Genomic DNA, 22,204 nt, shown 5'->3' on the forward strand with positions numbered 1-22,204 from the left:
TGTCTATATTTATACCACTGAGTAAGAAAACTCTGCACTTTTTCTTCTTAAGGAGGAATACTATGAGTTTTTTCAAGACCCTGTATAAACAAGTCCTAATTTTGATTATGAGTACAATACACAGTTACAACTAATAAACCAATACTTGGAAACAATACAGCTGCTGCTTCAAAATATGTTTCAGTGCAGAAACTACTTATACCTATAGCTTCATAAATTAATTTCAGTCTCTTACAAATATATATATGGCTACACCAACATACTTCATGTTTGTTCTACAGTACCCTGTAGCTAGTTCATAACCATTAGGTGCCCTCAAATCTATTTCTGTATGAGATAGCCATTGTTCATTTACCAAAATCGCAGTACAATTAAGTTTTTCCAGCCAATATTGCAGTTCCAAGAGCTTATTTTTCATTGACTGGACATTAATATGCAAAAGGAGTAGACAATTTTCATTGACCGTTGGCACTGACTGTCTGTGAGTTCGACACATCTTCCTCATTTCTGACACATCACTTACCTTAGGCAAATTCTTGTTTGTTTTTCTTCTGGTTTTCCTCCCTATTCTGTTTCCAACTAAAAAATCACTCAGATGTGTGGGAGGCACTGTTTTCCGTTTGGTTGGCATGGTGGTCACGTTTTCTTTGTTCACTGCTACTTATTGTAGACACTGTCGTTGATGTTGATTCTGCTGATGTACATTCTAATATTGCTATTGCTGGAGCTACTGTTGATGCTGTTGTTGCAGCTATTGTCAGTAATGTTGGTACTACAGTTGTTGCTGTTGGCGTTTCTGTTTGATCTGCTGGTTGAACTTCTGCTATTTTTGTTAGAGGTGCTACAGCTGAGGTTGCTGTTATCGTTTTTAAAGGTGGTGTTGCTGCCATCGGTGTTGAACATGGTGCTTCAGCTGTTACTAAATTTTGATCTGACGGTGTTTCCACAGTCGGTGTAGCATTATACAGGCAGGCTGGGTAGTACCGATACCAATTAATTGCCAGTTTCTTCTCTGATGTTTTATTCTGTTTTTCTGAAACAGTATTAGCCATTTGATTGGCTACTACCTGCTTTCCCAACTTATTTTGATGTTGCCCATGTTCTGTATAAAATCTACAACCAATATTGTTTATGTCAATAATTTGCATATTTCTGAAACGTTTGCAAATGCTCGTATATTGTTTATTTTACACTTTGATTTCACTATTAACACAGGACCATTGGGGTTGGTCGTGCCTGTATGGTATATTGCAAACTATTACGTTTGTATAGGTAAGGTGGCTCAGGTATCTTTCCAGATTCTGTGTAGCCTCCTGAGTTTCATTTTTATTTACATCGTTCGATCCCCCTAACAGAACAACAAAATCATTTTGATTAAGCTTTGCACACTCAGCAGATTGTTCTACCTTCCCTACTTCTGATAGTGAAGCATTTGGCTAAATAAAACTGGCTGCTTTTAGCGGTTTACACTGATTAAGAATATCCGCTACATCACGCTCGTGACTGTCCGCCAACGCTATAATTTTGCTTACATTATTTACCGGTTTTTTTTCGCACCAAGTTCTTTGATTTGCTCAGGACTGCACTTGTTAATTGCAGAATTTTGCTTGGTCAGGCACTTACTTTGTTCTTCGGGTGTGTTTTGTCTTTTCTGTTCTAATAATGATTCACACTGATGCTTTAAATTATGTATACTTGAATTAATACTGATATAATTTCAGTTTTTCCGCGTTTCGCGTAATTCGACCCCCAGAGTGATAAATTATTGTGGCTTTGCAGCCGTGTGTGTACATTATCGCATTTAAGCTTCACACTCAACAGAAGTAGATTGCAGATCGTTGTTGACTTCTTCACTGCGAATGGAAGTTACAGAAGACGCGGTAATCGTATATATTCCATTACCGGCGGCGTCATATGTCATAAACATCAAGCAGTACCGCTTTTGTGCATAGTGGACGGATTAACCGCTGTGTTAGATAATGACGAACGGTTTTTATTTTCTTGCTGCGACAGGACAATAACTGAAACGAGCGCCAGAATTTTGATTACTTGCGCTTGTCTGTGTAGCAATTGACAGCTGCCGCCTCAGCCACTAGGTGGCACTGTCAACGCCTCCTGGAGCATAAATTGATATGCGAGTATCTAATATCACGTAGTCTGTTTTGGCTGCCTTCGAGGTTTGTTGTGTCTTGGTTCGCACTAAGCAAAAGTGAGTAGTGTTTGTGTTTCTAGTTTTGCCCATTGTTAAGCACCAAACTTGTCGTCGCAGCGCCTGGTGGATTAACGGCTTGCAACTGAGTGTGGGCCGCTTCTGTAAGGTAAGGAACGAAACACGTTAAGCAGAAAGTATTTGACATTGGTGTAGTTACTGCTAATAGTATTATTAGAAAAATCCCATTTCTCGGCGAACCTACGCAGTTTTACCGAATTCATCAGATTCACCGCAGGAAACACGTTGCCTTGTAAGCGATGTGGCAAAGTACACTTCTCAACGTAAGATTTGAAAAGTCGCGGTGACAGCTGAGCAATAGCTGTTTATCCACATCAAGATTTAACACTACTGATCACAACCAACACAGTCCAGTACTTTCGTAATACAATCAAGCTATCCGCCCAGTAGCATTTTTGAGCACTACAAAGTAAATGCAGTTCAGTTTACAGTTATTAGCAACATAATTTTGTTTCCGTGCTTAAGAAAACTGTGAAACAATGTGCGGAGCCGCGGTATCGTTTCACATGTGGGCTGCATTGTTTTTTTTTTTTTTTGTCCAAGAATTACCGCATAGCGCTGCCTCCTTACACGTGACAGCCGCTCACGTGTGGTGACTAAACAACAGCCAATATGAGGCTCCCCGCCCCCTATAGGAAAGCTACCGGGTTATTGCAACTCTGTTGTTTCTTTTCACGAGTGCTCTAATGTGTTAGTATTGTACGCACCATCTCCAGACATTGTAAAGAAGATTTAAGGAGCATATTGCACGCGGTTGCTGCTTTCTTAATAATTACAAACTAATTTCAGTTCGCTGCGAAAATAGACAAACCATTATTTTCGGCATTATGTCAACTGTGGCGTTGCAACTTTGGAATCCGTACATTTGAAGTGTAGATATGGGACTATATGTTCTCAGGGAACCAGTCTTCTTTCCGCCCTTCATTTGTGTAATTACATTCTGAATTCTGTGAAATGGTTGTTGACATACCGCCAGGTGTTTTGTATTTGTAGTGCTGTGTTAAGGGAGTGGTGTCTTCAAAAATAGTTAATCAGAAACTGATAACATCTAACAAGAACGAGAGTTTTGTTTTAAACATGTTGTTTATAAAATACTGAGTTGTGGTCTTAGTTAATACCCTATAGTTTATGTACAGTGGACAATAAAAACTTTAATTGGGATTCAGTGTAGAATGACTAAATAAATTCTTGTCGAAGGTAACAAATGTTTCACTTGTTTAATATTTACACTCTTTATTTAACTATTCATTTGACAATTTGCTCGCTTGTAAGTTCAAAATAATAACATTAGTTCCATGTTACGTAAAGAAGTAACTGGTAAACATCGAAAAATCTTTAAAACATATTTGTGGCTGACTTCCACTAACTCAGGCAGACCAGTGAAATCACAACGCTTGACTCCAACAAAAAAAATTTTAGTCTTTGGTGTTCATAGTGTGAGTGGTAAGACCGTACGATCTTCATAGATTGTTCGTCTTCATATTTCCACAGTACCTTGAGTTCTCATTTAAACAGAGCAAATAAACAGCGTGGCCCTTTTAAAGATTTTTAGCCTAGCTAATCTGCTTAAACCGTTACAATTGAATATGCGCTTGAGCAGCGGTGAGAGAGTTTCTGACGTGTGTAATGCCTTCGACATTGACGCCAGGTCCCGCTACGTGCATGGTGACGAGATACTGTGATTTGCAATTCAGATCAGTTGATTCGTAATGTATAGACTGCTAAGGTTTTAGGAACCATTGTCTAAGGTTACCATAGTACACTTTCAAGGATAATCCAGTATCGTCTTCGGGGACGAAGACGACCTGTACATCCACTAACACGACTTTTGGATCCTGTTTAACTGGAGCGGAAAGGTGTCAACAATGTCTTTTTTTAACTGGAAAATGGCTTATTGATTTTCATGTAAGGAAATTGCATTTCAAAGGGGACAAACACCCATTATTTATATAAAACTAGTACAAAGTAGTTAAGACAGAACAGTCATATTTAAAACAATTTAACATTTCTCACAAATCTTTCTGAGATTCAACGATATGTCATACGTTTCCGTGCGCGGGAAAGTGAAATTACATGGTAGTATTGAGGAATTGGCAATCGTAGATTCCAAAATGTTGGTCTTTTCAAATGGCCAGTACTTACTTTTGAAAAGATACGTTCCATGGGTGCATACGAGCTTGGAAGGCAAAGGATAAATTTTATAACCTTAGGCAGAATTGTTATTGCAATGTTTTTCTCCTTGAATACTGTGGACATTTTCACCCTAGCCTGTACTGCTACAGTGTTAGCATTCTATTGACATAATTTTTCAACTATAATTGTTTTAGCATACAAAATTCATCAAACAAGAGAACGGTCTAGGATTACATTAGCTGTAGCATTGTTGAAGGACTGGCCTCCACAACTGACGATTTTGTTTTCAAAGTAGACCAACGGAAGCCGGTGTCATGTGGAAACTTTCTCACTAATGAAACTAAATAATCATGTGGTACACTGTAGAACACATTTACAGATCTTGAATATGACTGCAAAACAGCAACTGCTTTATTCCGAATAGACTGAAAAAATCAGCCAACCAGTTGCAAATAAAGGTTTATTATCCGTTGACAATGGCTTTAAAAATTAACTTCTTCAGAAGTATTGACCCTGAAAGTGTATAGACCAGTTACAATTTTTTTTGTTAACAAACATTATATTAATAGAAAAATATTTGTGAAGTAAATGAACTCACTTATTACATCACATGAAACCACAATAGATTAGACGAAGTCGGGTGGCTCTTGGCATAAACGAAATTGATGAAACAAGAATTATTCCAAGCCATGGCTTTAGACAGCGCCAGATTACATATATCATACTTCAGAGAGACTATTATTCGTAAATGCCCACAGGTAGAGGCTCTTGTCTTCCGACGCTATCCGAATCGCTGGTTACTCTCTCCTAAGGGCAGATCGTGAAACACGACGCGGGGGTGGTGTGGGTGCCTATGTTCGCTCTGATCTGACACCTACTGTGCTATGCACATCGGATGCAAAGGGCGAAGGAGAAGCAGAGTTCTTGTTTTTCGAAATAAATACATCAAATCAGAAACTGCTAATTGGAGTAATCTATAAACCTCCAAACGTCGGTGCCATGTCCTCCTTTCAGTCTGCCGTGTCCTCACTCGTGACACAGTATGAACACATAATCATTATGGGCGACACAAACATCGACTTACAGTTAAAATCTCCCTCTGCCGAAAAACTAAGGCGACTGTTCCACTCCAATGATATGAGTTTAACACCGCTGGACCCAACTTATCACACGCCACACAGCCACACAATCATAGATATAATAGCAACAAAGCGACCAGATAAAATAATCCGCGCCAATCAGACATCCGCTCCGGGACTCTCTGCTCATGACGTGATATTTTTAAATTACTCAATGCATACTACCAAAGAAAAATCTCACCTGGTAACCTACAGAAACTTAAAAAATGTTAACCATGACGCTCTTCAAAAGGATTTCTCAGACATCCCTTGGCATGATATAAGCGATGAACCGACTTTAGACGAAAAAAATCGGCAATTATGTCGCAAAATTATTGCACTGTATGATAAACATGCTCCTCAACGCACTGTTAAGGTAAAGAGAGCTCCCGCTCCGTGGCTCACCACTGCATTACGTCAGTTAATGAATAAACGTGATGCTGCACATAGGGCCTTCAAGCGTAACCCAACTCCCGAGGCGTACGAAGCTTATAGGAAACTCCGAAACAGAACCAAGCAAAGCGTGAGGAATGCCAAAATCAGACATGCCCGCTCTGTCGTATGCGGAATATCAAAACCTGATGCACTGTGGAAAAATCTGCGCAGTTTCGGTATAGGGAAGCGAAGATCTGACGCTGTTTATCAAGCGTCTGCAGAAGAATTAAACGATTTCTTCTCAACAGCTGCAAACTGCCACGCAGCGACAAATTACCAGCCCCAAGATATCAATCTCTCGAGAGACAAGTTTTTCCTAAAACATGTCACTACCGGCACAGTACACAAGGCAATTATGAGAATCTCTTCCGAGGCAGTAGGAAATGATGGAGTGAGCATTGGCATGATTAAGAACGTCGTAGACACTATTATTCCGGTTATCACAGACATCCTCAACCTGTCTCTTGTCAGTAGTACATATCCTACGGAGTGGAAGCAAAGTTTAATTAAGCCTATACCCAAGATTGACAACCCTAAGTCGCCAGGTGACTACAGGCCGATCAGCATACTACCTGCAATTTCTAAAGCCCTAGAGCACATCGTCCATGAACAACTGACGGATTACCTCAAAACTCATAACATCCATGACGAATATCAGTCAGGCTTTCGAAAGCACCATAGTACAGCAACCGCATTAATCAAAGTAACTGATGACATTAAACATGCTATGGACAGACGTGAAGCTACTATCCTAACACTGCTTGACTTTAGCAAGGCTTTTGACACAGTTGACTTCGATATATTACTAATTAAAATGAAACAGCTGAATTTCTCAAACAGCGCAATACAATGGTTCGACAGCTACCTCAGAAACAGAAGTCAACAAGTCATTTGTGGGTCGGAAAAGTCATCATGGAAAAGCGTGCGCTCTGGAGTTCCCCAAGGCTCCGTCCTTGGTCCACTACTCTTCTCACTGTACATTAATGATATTTCTTCAGTGATTCACTCCTGCAACTACCATCTTTATGCTGACGACATCCAACTGTACATAAGTGCAAGCCCCAAGAACATTGCTGGCGCAGTAGCGAGTATGAACGCAGATCTTTGCTCTGTTTCTCGATGGGCACAGAACCTAGTTCTGAAACTAAACCCCAAGAAATCCCAGGTCATACTTATATCTCATCCAAAGTTAATCAGCCGGTACTTTCGCGAAACAGTCCCTAAAATACTCCTCAGTGGTACCCAACTACCATACCAAAAAAACAGTAAAAGACCTTGGAATAATCTTGGATGAACACCTAAACTGGGAAGAACAAACAGTCACAGCTTGCCGGAAATCGCTCTCCTCCCTACATGCAATTCAAAAATTTAGAAAAATATTTCCAACCCATGTTAAACAAAAATTAGTCCAAACACTAGTCTTGCCTAATCTTTACTACTGCGATGTAGTTCAACACGGCACAAATAGTGAAAATTCTAGATGCCTCGAGCTAGTGATGAATGCTTGCGTTAGATACGTGTGCAATATTCGGTTGTATGATCATATCAGTCCTTCATACTCCCAGCTAGGTTGGATACGCCCACATACGGCACGCGATCTCCACACGATGTGCTTACTTCATCGATTTCTTAGCCACTGGTGCCCCCAATACTTATCTTCTCACATTAAACACCTATCATCATTCCACAATCGCAACACCAGATCGGATATGTCTATCATCTTGGCTGTACCTTTACATAACACAAAATCTTTCTCCGTGTCATTCTCCATCTCAGCCATACGACTATGGAACGCGCTCCCCTGTGATCTGCGTCTTATCCAGAACTACTCAACATTCAAGAGGGAACTCAAAACATACATATTAGGGACGGTATAGCCACCATTCTTGTGCCCCTCCCATCTCTTTCTTTCTCCTCTCCATCACAGCTTCGAATTTTACCGTTCTATTTCTCTTCCTCTAACCTATCTACCTCTTATATATCTCTTTCACCCCATTCTATCGTCTTATGTCTGTGCTCGATGAGAATAACTCACAAGCTGCAAGAACATAACGAGAAAATTCCCAACTAACAATGTGACTGACATTCAGAAAAGAAAAGTATGTTTACTTTCATATACATAGTCATTATTATTATTACTATTATTATTATTATTATTATTATTATTATTATTATTATTATTGATTGTTATAATTATTTTTATTGTTATAATTATCATTGTACTACTGTTATAATATCTAGTTTTTTCTTTAACATCAATACTGCATAATAGGCTATATGTCCTTAATGTTAAGTAGAAACTGTAACTCGTTCAATCTGAGTATGCCTGGTTAGGTGTAAGAGAGGGCCTGAAGGCCCTAATCTTGCCAGGTAAAATAAATGCATAAATAAATAAATAAATAAATATAAATGTAATAGGCGTCACAAGATAAAATATTTGCGTTAAGTTACATGTTCGGTACCTTACGTCAGAGACTAATCCCAACTGCTACAAATGTACAGACTCAGGCGACTAGGAAATACTGGGCTACAGAGGGCGCTGCATACATGTTACAAATGCAGTGGGAGAAAGAAGAGCACATATAAGCTAAAACAATCTCACTATAGGAAAATACTTCCGCTTAACACTACGGAAGCTTAAACGATAAGAAAAATGGGAAAGCAGTGGGCGTAAGCACTGCGTCCTGTTGGTGTTAAGTGGCATAATTTTATATTAAAGCAATATGACAATTACTTATAAAAATCCGCTAACAAATGCTACATTTTTGGAGGAACTTTCGTACTTCCTTTATTACAAAATGCTGTTGTTCAGCACAACCAAGGCTTAGTTTTAAGCGCATGTATTTTAGCGACTTCTGTAGCCCAATTTTTCCTAGTTGCTGAGTCTATATTTGTAGCAGTTGGCCAACTCTTACATAAGGTACATGTAGTTATGTAGTTGTGACGCCTATTACATTTATATGTTGACAAGAGCCTCTACCTGTGCGCATTTACGAATGAGTAGTCTTCCTGAAGTACGATGGATGTAGTCTGGCGCTATCTAAAACCATGGCTCGCAATAATTCTTGTTTCATCAATTTCGTTTATGACCAGAGCCACTCGGCTTCATCTAATCTATTGTTGCATCATGTGATGTAATAAGTGAGTACATTTACTTCACAAATATTTTTCTTTTAATTTTTTATTATGTTTGTAAAAAAATATTTTGTTATTGGTGCATACATTTTTGGGGCCAATGCTTCCGAAGAAGATACTTTTACAAAGACCGAAACCATGGTCAAGGGATAATAAACCTTTATTTGCAAGTGGTTGGTTGATTTTTCAATCTATATGTTTACAAATGAATAAAATCTATCTTGAGCTGGTCCGTCACACTCATACAATTTCAGTAACATGGATTTAACTTGGACACCCAAAAAATTTTCTCTAGTATTTTTTACCTTTGCTTTTAGTAGCTCATAACAACCTATGCTCCTGCATCACAAATATTCTGCCAAGAGGTTTATAGAATGCTTGTTTGACTGTACGCAAACTGTAATCATAATTCCTGCTGCCGTAAGCCAGTACATCTACATCTACATGACTACTCTGCAATTCACATTTAAGTGCTTGGCAGAGGGTTCATCGAACCCAATCATACTATCTCTCTTCCATCCCACTCCCGAACAGCGCGTGGGAGAAACGAACACCTAAACCTTTCTGTTCGAGCTGTGATTTCTCTTATTTTATTTTGATGATCATTCCTACCTGTGTAGGTTGGGCTCAACAAAACATTTTCGCTTTCGGAAGAGAAAGTTGGTGACTGAAATTTCGTAAATAGATCTCGCCGCGATGAAAAACATCTTTCCTTTAATGGCTTTCATCCCAACTCGCGTATCGTATCTGCCACACTCTCTCCCCTATTACGTGATAATACAAAACGAGCTGCCCTTTTTTTTTTTTTTGCACCCTTTCGATGTCGTCCGTCAATCCCACCTGGTAAGGATCCCACAGCGCACAGGAATATTCTAACACGTGCGGTAGCGTTCTCGCTTCCCACGCCCGGGTTCGATTCCCGGCGGGGTCAGGTATTTTCTCTGCCTCGTGATAGCTGGGTGTTGTGTGATGTCCTTAGGTTAGTTAGGTTTAAGTAGTTCTAAGTTTTAAGGGACTGATGACCATAGATGTTAAGTCCCATAGTGCTCAGAGCCATTTCAACCATATTCTAACAGAGGACGAACGAGTGTAGTGTAAGCTGTCTCTTTAATGGACTTGTTGCATCTTCTAAGCGTCCTGCCAATGAAACGCAACCTTTGGCTTGCCTTCCCGACAATATTATCTATGTCGTCCTTCCAACTGAAGTTGTTCGTAATTTTAACACCCAGGTACTTAGTTGAATTGACAGCCTTGAGAATTGTACTATTTATCGAGTAATCGAATTCCAACGGATTTCTTTTGGAACCTGTGGATCACCTCACACTTCTCGTTATTTAGCGTCAACTGCCACCTGCCACACCATACAGCAATCTTTTCTGAATCGCTTCGCAACTGATACTGGTCTTCGGATGACCTTACTAGATGGTAAATTACAGCATCATCTGCGAACAACCTAAGAGAACTGCTCAGATTGTCACCCAGGTCATTTATATAGATCAGGCACAGCAGAGGTCCCAGGACGCTTCCCTGGGGAACACCTGATATCACTTCAGTTTTACTCGATGATTTGCCGTCTATTACTACGAACTGCGACCTTCCTGACAGGAAATCACGAATCCAGTCGCACAACTGATACGATGCCCCATAGGCCCGCAGCTTGATTAGAAGTCGCTTGTGAGGAACGGTGTCAAAAGCTTTCCGTAAATCTAGAAATACGGAATCAACTTGAGATCCCCTGTCGATAGCGGCCATTACTTCGTGCGAATAAAGAGCTAGCTGCGATGCACAAGAACAATGTTTTCTGAAACCATGCTGATTACGTATCACTAGACCGTTCCCTTCGAGGTGATTCATAATGTTTCAATACAGTATATGCTCCAAAACCCTACTGCAAACCGACGTCAATGATATAGGTCTGTAGTTCGATGGATGACTCCTAATACCCTTCTTAGACACTGGTGCGACCTGCGCAATTTTGCAATCTGTAGGTACAGATCTATCGGTCAGCGAGCGGTTGTATATGAGTGCTAAGTAGGGAGCTATTGTATGAGCGTAATCTGAAAGGAACCCAATCGGTATACAATCTGGACCTGAAGACTTGCCCGTATCAAGCGATTTGAGTTGTTTCGCAACCCCTAAGGTATCTATCTACTTCTAAGAAACTCATGCTAGCAGCTGTTCGTGTTTCAAATTCTGGAATATTCCATTCGTCTTCCCTGGTGAAGGAATTTCGGAAAACTGCGTTCAATAACTCCGCTTTAGCGGCACAGTCGTCGGTAACAGCACCATCGACATTGCGCAGCGAAGGTATTGACTGCGTCTTGCCACTTGTGTACTTTCCATACGACCAAAATTTCTTAGGATTTTCTACCAAATTTCGAGACAATGTTTCGTTGTGGAACCTATTAAAGGCATCTCGCATTGAAGTCCGCGCCAAATTTCGCGCGTCTGTAAAGTTTAGCCAATCTTAGGGATTTCGCGTTCTTCTGAACTTCGCATGCTTTTTCCGTTGCCTCTGCAACAGCGTTCGGACCTGTTTTGTGTAGCATGGGAGATCAGTTCAATCTCTTACCAATTTATGAGGTATAAATCTTTCAATTGCTGTTGCTACTAAATCTTTGAATTTGAGCCACATCTCGTCTACATTTGCATAGTCAGTTCGGAAGAAATGGAGATTGTCTCTTAGGAAGGCTTCTAGTGACATTTTATCCGCTTTCTTTAAATAAAATTCTTTTGCATTTGTTTCTGGAGCACTTGGAAGAATGTCATCAGTCATGATGCTCTCTATCAGCTCTGGAGCCAGTACTTGCAGATATTAAGTATTCACAGAATTCCTTTAGTCTTCCACCCAAATACTGTATGTACGGAATTTTACACAATGTTTTCTATCGATTGGTAACTTGCCCACTGCTGTTTCTATGCTGTTGTGAATTCCGTGTGCCATGCAACCAGTCCCAACAAGAGAATTTTGAGACTTACTTCTGATTTGCTGAGAATGTTTTCTTTATCTCCTCTCATAACCTCACCAAACATAAAATTCGTATTGTCAGCAGAGAGAGACACTTACTTCAAATTATGGGCCTGTAGAACATGGTGTACACACTGTGATTAGCAGCTGATATTTCATTATCGACAGAACAGAAATCTTTACATGTAGCCCACTTTCAGGTATGAAATATTTGACAATGAGAGGAAGTAATTTAGTAATTCATGATTGCTGGTATCGACTGAAATGCTTATAACGTTCACTTCATTATGGGCTTTAGTGAGAAACTCTTTGCACCATGGAGCCAATACGTTATTCACAATTCATTCTTTTTTTGCACTTGCACAACTAAACCTGATATCAAACAATTTCTTGATCGTTTTCGACGTGCACTCCATGGAATTATAGCTGTGACACTGACACACAGTGAAGTAGGCTAACGTTCCTTCTGCCGGTGCCAGGGAGCTGTCTGAAAGTAAAACTCAACGTGGTTTAGTACAATCGAGATACGAGGCGTGCAAGCAGGGGAGGCGGCTGTTGACCATTGTGGTGTATTGTGGAAGCATACAGGTACTTCAACAGAAACCTAACAAAAGTATATAAAACGAGAACCAAGAAAATAAAGTAATTATTTGACATTTTCAAAATTACAAAACCAGCATTTTCAAACAATTATGTGTAACTTAAATATAAATCAGCATTATTAATTTATGGCATAAAACGTATTTGCGAAATTTTAATACAAGAGACATTTGTGCGTCCCGATAAAAATTACGGAGACGCCGCACGCCTGCCCCAGAAAAGGGAACTGTCCCGTTTTTATGGGCCGTTAGTAAGCTTTCTACTGCAATATACGAATGGCTACAGATTTTTCAGTGCAATAATGCCATTTTTTACTATTCGATCGGTGTCTGAAGTAAGTGATCGTTAGACTCGAAAATTAGACTGCTTTGCTTACTTTCATTCGCTTATGTCGTTGTTGTTGTGGTCTTCAGTCCAGTCCAGAGACTGGTTTGATGCAGGTCTCCATGCTACTCTATCCTGTGCAAGCTTCTTCATCTTTAAGTAACTACTGCACCGTACGTCCTTCTGAATCTGCTTAGTATATTCATCTCTTGGTCCCCCTGCAATACTAAATTGGTGATCCTTTGGTGCCTCAGAACATGTCCTATCAACCGATCCCTTCTTCTAGTCAAGTAGTGCCACAAATTCCTCTTCTATTCAGTACCTCCTCGTCAGTTACGTGATCTACCCATCTAATCTTCAGCATTCTTCTGTAGCATCATATTTCGAACGCTTTTTTCTCTTCTTCTCTAAACTATTTCTCCAAACACTCCGTACAAATAGTTTTCGAAAAGACTTCCTGACACTTAAATCTATACTCCATGTTAACAAAATTCGCTATTTCCTTGCCATTGCCAGTCTACATTTTATATCCTCTTTACTTCGACCTTCATCCGTTATTTTGCTTCTCAAATAGCAAAACTCACCTACTACTTTAAGTGTCTCATTTCCTAATCTAACATTGTCAAAAATTACTCTTTCAACAAATGCGAGAAACGGGGGTTTATCTTTCCGTAATCTAACTTCTAAGATACGCTGTAGGGTCTGTATTGCCTTACGTGTTCAAACGTTTCTGTTGTTCTTGTTGTGGTCTTCAGTCCTGAGGCTGGTTTGATGCACCTCTCCATGCTACTCTATCCTGTGCAAGCCTCTTCATCTCCCAGTACCTACTGCAACCTACATCCTTCTGAATCTGCTTAGTGCATTCATCTCTTGGTCTCCCTCTACGATTTTTACCCTCCACGCTGCCCTCCAATACTAAATTGGTGATCCCTTGATGCCTCAGAACATGTCCTACCAACCGATCCCTTCTTCTCGTCAAGTTGTGCCACAAATTTCTCTTCTCCCCAATCCTATTCAATACCTCCTCATTAGTTATGTGATCTACCCAACTAATCTTCAGCATTCTTCTGAAGCAACACATTTCGAAAGCTTCTAGTCTCTTTTTGTCCAAACTATTTATTGTCCATGTTTCACTTCCATACATGGCTACACTCCATACAAATACTTTCAGAAACGACTTCCTGACTCTTAAATCTATACTCGATGTTAACAAATTTCTCTTCTTCAGAAATGCTTTCCTTGCCATTGCCAGTCAACATTTTATATCCTCTCTACTTCGACCACCATCAGTTATTTTGCTCCCCAAATAGCAAAACTCCTTTACTACTTTAAGTGTCTCATTTCCTAATGTAATTCCCTCAGCATCACCCGACTTAATTTGACTACTTTCCATTATCCTCGTTTTGCTTTGGTTGATGTTCATCTTATATCCTCCTTTCAAGACACTGTCCATTCCATTCAACTGCTCTTCCAAGTCCTTTGCTGTCTCTGACAGAATTACGATGTCATCGGCGAACCTCAATATTTTTATTTCTCCTCCATGGATTTTAATACCTACTCCGAATTTTTCTTTTGTTTCCTTTACTGCTTGCTCAATATACAGATTGAATAACATCGGGGAGAGGCTACAACCCTGTCTCACTCCCTTCCCAACCACTGCTTCCCTTTCATGTCCCTCGACTCTTATAACTGCCATCTGGTTTCTGTACAAATTGTGAATAGCCTTTCGCTCCCTGTATTTTACCCCTGCCACCTTGAGAATTTGAAAGAGAGTATTCCAGCCAACATTGTCAAAAGCTTTCTCTAAGTCTACAAATGCTAGAAACGTAGGTTTGCCTTGCCTTAATCTTTCTTCTAAGATAAGTCGTAAGATCAGTATTGCCTCACGTGTTCCAGTATTTCTATGGAATCCAAACTGATCTTCCCCGAGGTCGGCTTCTACTAGTTTTTCCATTCGCCTGTAAAGAATTCGTGTCAGTATTTTGCAGCTGTGGCTTATTAGACTGATTGTTCGGTAATTTTCACATTTGTCAACACCTGCTTTCTTTGGGATTGGAATTATTATATTCTCCTTGAACTCTGCGGGTATTTCGCCTGTTTCATACATCTTGTTCACCAGATGGTAGAGTTTTGTCAGGACTGGCTCTCCCAAGGCCGTCAGTAGCCCCAATGGAATGTTGTCTACTCCGGGGGCCTTGTTTCGACTCAGGTCTTTCAGTGCTCTGTCAAACTCTTCACGCAGTATCGTATCTCCCATTTCATCTTCATCCACATCCTCTTCCATTTCCATAATATTGTCCTCAAGTACATCGCCCTTGTATAGACCCTCTATATACTCCTTCCACTTATCTGCTTTCCCTTCTTTGCTTAGAACTGGGTTTCCATCTGAGCTCTTGATGTTCATACAAGTGGTTCTCTTATCTCCAAAGGTCTCTTTAATTTTCTTGTAGGCAGTATCTATCTTACCCCTAGTGAGATAAGCCTCTACATCCTTACATTTGTCCTCTAGCCATCCCTGCTTAGCCGTTTTGCACTTCCTGTCGATCTCATTTTTGAGACGTTTGTATTCCTTTTTGCCTGCTTTGTTTACTGTATTTTTATATTTTCTTTCATCAATTAAATTCAATATTTCTTCTTTTACCCAAGGATTTCTACTAGCCCTCGCCGTTCTACCTGCTTGATCCTCTGCCGCCTTCACTACTTCATCCCTCAGGGCTACCCATTCTTCTTCTACTGTATTTCTTTCCCCCATTCCTGCCATTTGTTCCCTTATGCTCTCCCTGAAACTCTGTACAACCTCTTGTTCTTTCAGTTTATCCAGGTCCCATCTCCTTAAATTCCCACCTTTTCTACAGAATCCGAAATGATCTTCACCAAGGTCGGCTTGTACCAGTTTTTTCATTCGTCTATAAAGAATTCGTGTCAGCATATTACAGCCGTGACTTACGATACTGATAGATCTGTAATTTTCACACCTTACAAACCTTCTTTCCTTAGAATTGGAATCATGATATTCTTCTTGAAGTCTGAGGGTATTTTACATGTGTCATACATGTTGCTCACCAGATGGTCGAGTTTTGTCAGAACTGGATCTCCCAAGGCTACCAGTAGTTCTAATAGAATATTGTCTACTCCCGTGGCCTTGTTTCGACTTAGGTCTTTCAGTGCTCTGTCAAATTCTCCATCAGTATCATATTTCCCATTTCATCTTCACCTACTTCCTCTTCCATTTCGCGGCAGGGTCAGGGATTTTCACCTGCCTCGAGATGACTGGGTGTTCGTGTTGTCGGCGAGTTCGTACTGAGCAAAGGTTAGGATTGTACGGGCGCTGATAACCGCGCAGGTTGAGCGCCCCACGAACCAACCATCATCATCTTCCATTTCCATAATATTGGCCTCAAGCACATCGCCCTCTATAAATTCCTTCCACCATTCTGCTTTCCCTTCTTTGCTTAGAACCGGTTTGATATTCATACAAGGGGTTCTCTTTTTCTCCAAATGTCTCTTTAATTTTCCTGTAGGCTGTATCTATCTCACCCCCTAGTGATATATGCTTCTACATTTATCCTCTAGCCATCCCTCCTGAGGCTTTTTGCACTTCCTGACGATCTCATTTTTGTGACGTTTGTATGCCTTTTCGCCTGCTTAATTTACTGCCCATCTTTATTTTCCCCTTTCATCAATTACATTCTACATCTCTTCTGTTACTCCAAGGATTTCTACTAGCCCTCTTCTTTTACTTAATTGATCCTCTGCAGCTTCACTATTTCATCTCTCAAACCTAACCATCGTTCTCCTGTACTTTTTTCCCCCATTGTTGTCAATCGTTCCCTAATACTATCACTGAAACTCTCTAAATCCTCTGGTTCTTTCAGTTTATCCAGCTCCCATCTTCTTGAATTCCCACCTTTATGCAGTTTCTTCAATTTTAATCTACAGTTCATAACTAGTAAATTGTGGTCAGAGTCCACATCTGCCCCTGGAAATGTCTTGCAATTTAAAACCTGGTTCCTAAATCTCTGTCTTACGATTATATAATCTATCTGAAACCTTCCATTGTCTCCAGGCGTATTCCACGTATACAACCTTCTTTCATGATTCTTAAACCAAGTGTTAGCTATGGTTAAGTTATGCTCTGCGCAAAATTCTACTAGGCGGCTTCCTGCTTCATTCGTTACCCCCATACAAATTCACCTACTACTTCTCCTTATCCTCCTTTTCCTACTATCGAATTCCAGTTCCCCATGACTATTAAATTATCGTCTCCCTTCGCCATCTGCAAGAACCGCTATTTCTACAGCTTGATTGGTAGCAGTCTTCCCTAATACTTTTTTTTTTTTGTAGTCTCTCGAAATTTTTTGGTGTTGTTAATGAAGGTGGGAACGAGTTCGGTAACGGCTACTTGGGAACCGTTGTGCATACAGTTGCGCTGCTCTTAATGCAATTTTTGCGATATTCGCCACAAATTGAGCATGGTGGCGAATTAGTAAATAGCATTGTACTCCTGAAAATTGTTTATGCATTACTAACGGTTCGACTGTGTGGATCTTGTAGAAGAAACACGCTGTAAGTTAAGTGTGCCACTACTTGTAACATAACAGAGCTGATGTGTGTAGACAGTAGTTCCACTGCACTTAAGTTACATCCCGCGAAGGTCAACTCACAGCTAACGACGTATCTCTTGCCTCGACAACACAGGTTTTTGCCTAGAGTACGTGTAGTCGCGTCGGTGCAAGTTTCCTTGGAGGGCAGCTTGAACTTCCCGGCGGCAGCCCATTAAACAGCCGCAACAACAGCACAGAAATCCTACATTCTACGAGCACTGTAAGAAAGAAAAAAAAAAAAAAAACGATGAACCACGAAGGAATTATCACAATGGAACGGAAATCGGTAGATGTAATGTACATGTTGGTCCATCTCTGGCCCTTATGCAAGCAGTACTGAATGACAAGAGTTGTTGGATGACCTCCTGGGGGATATCGCGACACAATCCGTCTAGCTGACGCGTTAGATCATCAAAATACCGAGATGATTGGAGGGAGCTGCCTATAAACTCCAAAGGTTCTCCGTTGGCGAGATATCCGGCGACCTCGCGAAGTACGAAGACAGGCAGAAGAAACTCCCGCCGTGAGGAAGTGTGTTTTATCAGGCTGAAATGTAAGCCGAGGATGGTTTGCCAAGGAGGGCAACTGAACTGGGCGTAGAATATAGTCGACGTACCGCTGTGCTGTAGGGATGCCGTGGGCGACAGCCAAAGGAGTCGTGCTATGAAAAGAAATGGCACTGGAGACAATCACTTCTGGTTGTCGGGCCGTACGGCGGCCCACAGTGTGGCTGGTGTATCACTGTTTTCCAGGGCTCTTCAGATACGTCTTCGGCCTGGATTATCATTGACAGGAGTAGAATTGTCTTTAGTGACAAGTCATGCTTCGAACTGAGGCTCAATGAGCAGGGAAGACGCGTCTGGAGACGGTAGTACGCCACTCTGTCACCCATCATATGACACGACAACCAGGAGCGATGGTCTGGGCTGCAAGTTCGCAGCTCGTGGACTAGTGGCTAGCGTTGCTACCTCTGGATCACGGGGTCCCGGGTTCGATTCCCGGCCGGGTTGTGGATTTTTCTCTACCCGGGGACTGGGTGTTTGTGTTGTCATCATCATTATTCGTGACAGTGGCTAGATTGCCTAAACATTCATGGTGGTGTCTGATTGTTCTATATCGTGTCTCCCTACCACTTTCGCGCAACGACGCTCTGAGCGTGTTTTTTAGGGAATTAACTAGTTTGAACCTGGGACCTGTTGCTGGTAACGAGACGCCAGACCACACATGACATGTAGAATTCAGAAGAGTTCAGTGAGACTAGCGATGATATAACCAAGTACTAAATGATCTCAGCGTCAGCTCCACTGCACTCTCTGTAAAAAAATCTTAATACTAGCTAAATTTAGTGGAAAGGGTTCAAGGCTTTCCTATTTTTAGTTAGCTGGTAAAATAACGTCGAAAAAGCAGTTAAGTTTACCATTGGAAATTTTATTCTACTCGCAAAACATCGTTTATAAATTGCACTATTGATAAAGGGAAATGTTTTAATACAGGATGGTAAAAACCAACTGCGTTCAACAAAAATGTGAACGAATATTCCCTGAATGGGTTTCCAAGCTCTACAATCGATCGAAGGATGACCTATGCCATATCACATGTATAATCTAGGTTTAAATTAAGTTTCACAAAAGAGAAAACTATCAAAATGGTCTACGGTGACCCTCAATTATCTTTAATTACTTATCTAACCTGTCGTAAATTAGTGGCTGATGTGGCTTCTCAATAACTATAAAATAGAAAAATCATCGCGTTTCAGATCTTTACTTCAAGTGGCAAATGTGAACACCATGAGTTTTAATTAACGATCGACACTAGTATTACGCAAAAAAGGGGTGTAACAGATGAGACTTCTGCACTTCTGAGTGAAGCCTTACGCGCTCAAAAATGCGGCAGCGCGTGCGTTCATTACCTTGTCGTTGTTTAGGCAGCGTCAGGGCGGCAGCGGCCGGCGCAGCAGCCATCCAGCCCGCCGTCTCGGAACTAACTCTCCTAACTTCTCCTTACTACAATCTACAGAAGTTGGTTTTAAAAAAAACTATCTGGCTGTGTTATCATCTGATCAATCAGGGTCTCAATGTTAAAATTAAGCTCAGCCTACAAAAATTCTGTCTATCCAATGAGAAACGTTATACTTTTCGTGGTGGGGCAATGTTTTTAAAGTTTGCAACGTAACAGAGACGCTGAAAAGTCTCACGCTAATACCTGCAGCTAGTGTGGTCCTTTTAGCGTTATCGTAAGATCTATACTGCTTTTCTGGAGGGCTCTAGCTTTTAACATGGGCTGGGAGTGATCCTTGACGTACCTGAGACGCGAAAAAGCCTCACGCTAAAACGTGCGGGTTGTATAGTCGTACAGGTAGGCTCGCGGCGTGGGTGCCCAGCCCCTCCCTTATCTAGCTTAACACGGTTCTGCTCTCGGCTTCTGTCCTCGTTTCTCCCCTCGGAGCTGCGGCTGCCTCACGGTGGGAAGGTACGACATGCATTTAGGCATTCTTGTGTTAGTCTGTGGTATTCCATTTGCTCACTCGTTACTCGTATTACTTTGGTTAATTTAATGTCACGATTTATTCGGAGCTATGTGACATACTAGTAGATTTGCTTATTATGTCAGGGTTTTCATGTAAGGTGTTGGACTTGCCTGACACCTTACAATTGGATTGTGTAGAAATTGGACTGTGTAAAAATTAGGACTTGGTACGGACGCTGGTGACCGCGCAGTTGAGCGCCCCACAAACCAATCGTCGTCACCATCATCATCATCTTCCTAGTAGGATCCCTTTGGTTGTCATCTGCGGCACCCTTATAGCACAGCATTTTCAACAATATTCTACGTCCCATTTTGTTGACCTTCGTCGGAAGTCGTCGTGGGCTTAAATTTCGGCCAGATAATCCCACCCGCTCACGGCTACAGTTTCTACCGCTTGTCCTCGTACTTGCCAAACACTACCCTGGCACGGATCTCTCACAACTGAGAACGTTTGGAGCATTATCGGTGGTTCATTTCGGGACTTCGACGATTTATCGCACCAATTGGACAGAATTTGGCAAGATATATCTCAGATCAGGCGGATATTCAGCAACTCTGTCAATCCGTGCCGAGCCCAATAACTGTTTGCATAAGTGCCAGAGATGGTCCAACGTATTATTGACTCGCTGAATTTGTGAAGATCTTTCTCTTGACTAAGTCATCCATTTTTTTCATTTGCTTGTCTATACATGTGTACTAACTTCCGTCACATTCGGATAATTCTTTCGCTTTGCTTCGTTTTTTTAGGGTATATTTTTGCTTCGTGATAATCAGCAACACGCATAGTTCGAAAATGAATATTCCATTTTATAAAACTAGCGTGTAATGAATTAGTGCTGTTCTTAATGTTATGACCTCTGCGCGCTTAAGGGTCGATGTTTCACTGCCAGGGGCATAGCGTTAGAAGTGACGTTCTGTTGTGACTGCCGGCGGCGACATAGCAGTGAACGTGTTAAATGAAGTGTTCGGTGATTGTGTGAGTGCTTTTAGGTGAGGAAATCCTGGGAGACTTACGGAGAACGTTAGGGAAATATCTGTAGCTGGAAAGAAGTCTGGTGAGTGCTCGGTATGAATCTCTGCCGGGCGAGAGTATCATCCGAGACGTGTAAGAGGCCCCGCCTTTGGCTGTCGAGGTGCTGTCATCTGCCCATGTCGGCACCGATGACACCTGTCGCTCGATTTCTGAGACCATCCTCATTTCGTTCGGGCTGTTGGCAGAACTGGTGAAAGCTGCTAGCCTCGCTCGCGGGATGCAAATGAGAGTACACGATTTGCAATATCGTACTCAGAATTGGTTAGCGTCCTTTGACTTGCAGCCAAGTGGAGGCTCTCAACCATAAGGCTCCATCGATTTAGATTTCTCGACGCGCGTTATGAGGTGGAGGATTCTAGGATTGCTCTTGACGGGTGGGAGATTCACTACACACGAGTAACAGCTACTGAAGTAGCTGAGTAGTTTTGAAGTGCCCATGGGCTCTTTTTTTTTAAAAAAAGGCTAGGTGATAGGTTGATGTAATATGATGTACGCTCGCTTGTCGCTACACGTAGGGCGATATCGGGTTCGTACAAAGCAAAACCACTTCGGCTGTCGATATTGTACCAATTAACTGCAAGTGCATTCGTAACCAAATTCTTGAATTTCTTGCCCTCCAGGAAAGTTGTCGCTCTCGAATTACTCTCGGAACCGTGAGCTGGATGAAACTCGAAGCAGACTGCTCCGAAATATCCAATGAGGCATGGAACGTATATCGAAAAGACAGGTCATAGGAGGGGCAGTGTTCATTGCAGTCGACAAAAATATTGTCCCTGCTGAGGTTGAAAACGAGTCTAACTGTGAAGTTGTCTGGACACGAGGAACTGGTCTAGGTGAACTCTAAGGTCGTCGGATGTTGGTACCGGCCACCCGATTCCGCCGTAACGGTTGTAGAATCATTCAAAGGAAGTCTTCGCTCCGTAGAGCGGAAATATCCCGACTGTGCAATATTAGTTGGAGGTGACTTTAACCTACTGAGTGAATTCGTTGCAGATGGTGCGAAGAGACAGACTTGTGAAGTAGTTCTGAACACATTTTACGAAAACTGTCTCGAACAGCTAGTTCGACAACCCACACACAATGCAAATATTTTATATC

The 22,204-nt window shown here is 41.4% G+C and overlaps 1 protein-coding gene across 3 annotated transcripts in view; it reads left to right on the forward strand.

Moving 5' to 3' along the window:
- Positions 1-1,588: 1,588 nt before the first annotated feature.
- LOC126284979 (F-box/LRR-repeat protein 3-like) overlaps positions 1,589-22,204 on the forward strand; it is a 246,079-nt gene continuing 225,463 nt past the window's right edge. The window contains exon 1 of one of the 3 annotated variants that reach the window (XM_049984264.1): positions 1,589-2,318. The gene's annotated coding sequence lies outside the window, so the exon portion shown is untranslated. The remainder of the gene's footprint in view (positions 2,319-22,204) is intronic. The other 2 variants (XM_049984266.1, XM_049984263.1) reach the window with 2 other exon arrangements.

The sequence above is a fragment of the Schistocerca gregaria genome, chromosome 8 (assembly GCF_023897955.1).
Source record: "Schistocerca gregaria isolate iqSchGreg1 chromosome 8, iqSchGreg1.2, whole genome shotgun sequence".
Classification (NCBI taxonomy): domain Eukaryota; kingdom Metazoa; phylum Arthropoda; class Insecta; order Orthoptera; family Acrididae; genus Schistocerca; species Schistocerca gregaria.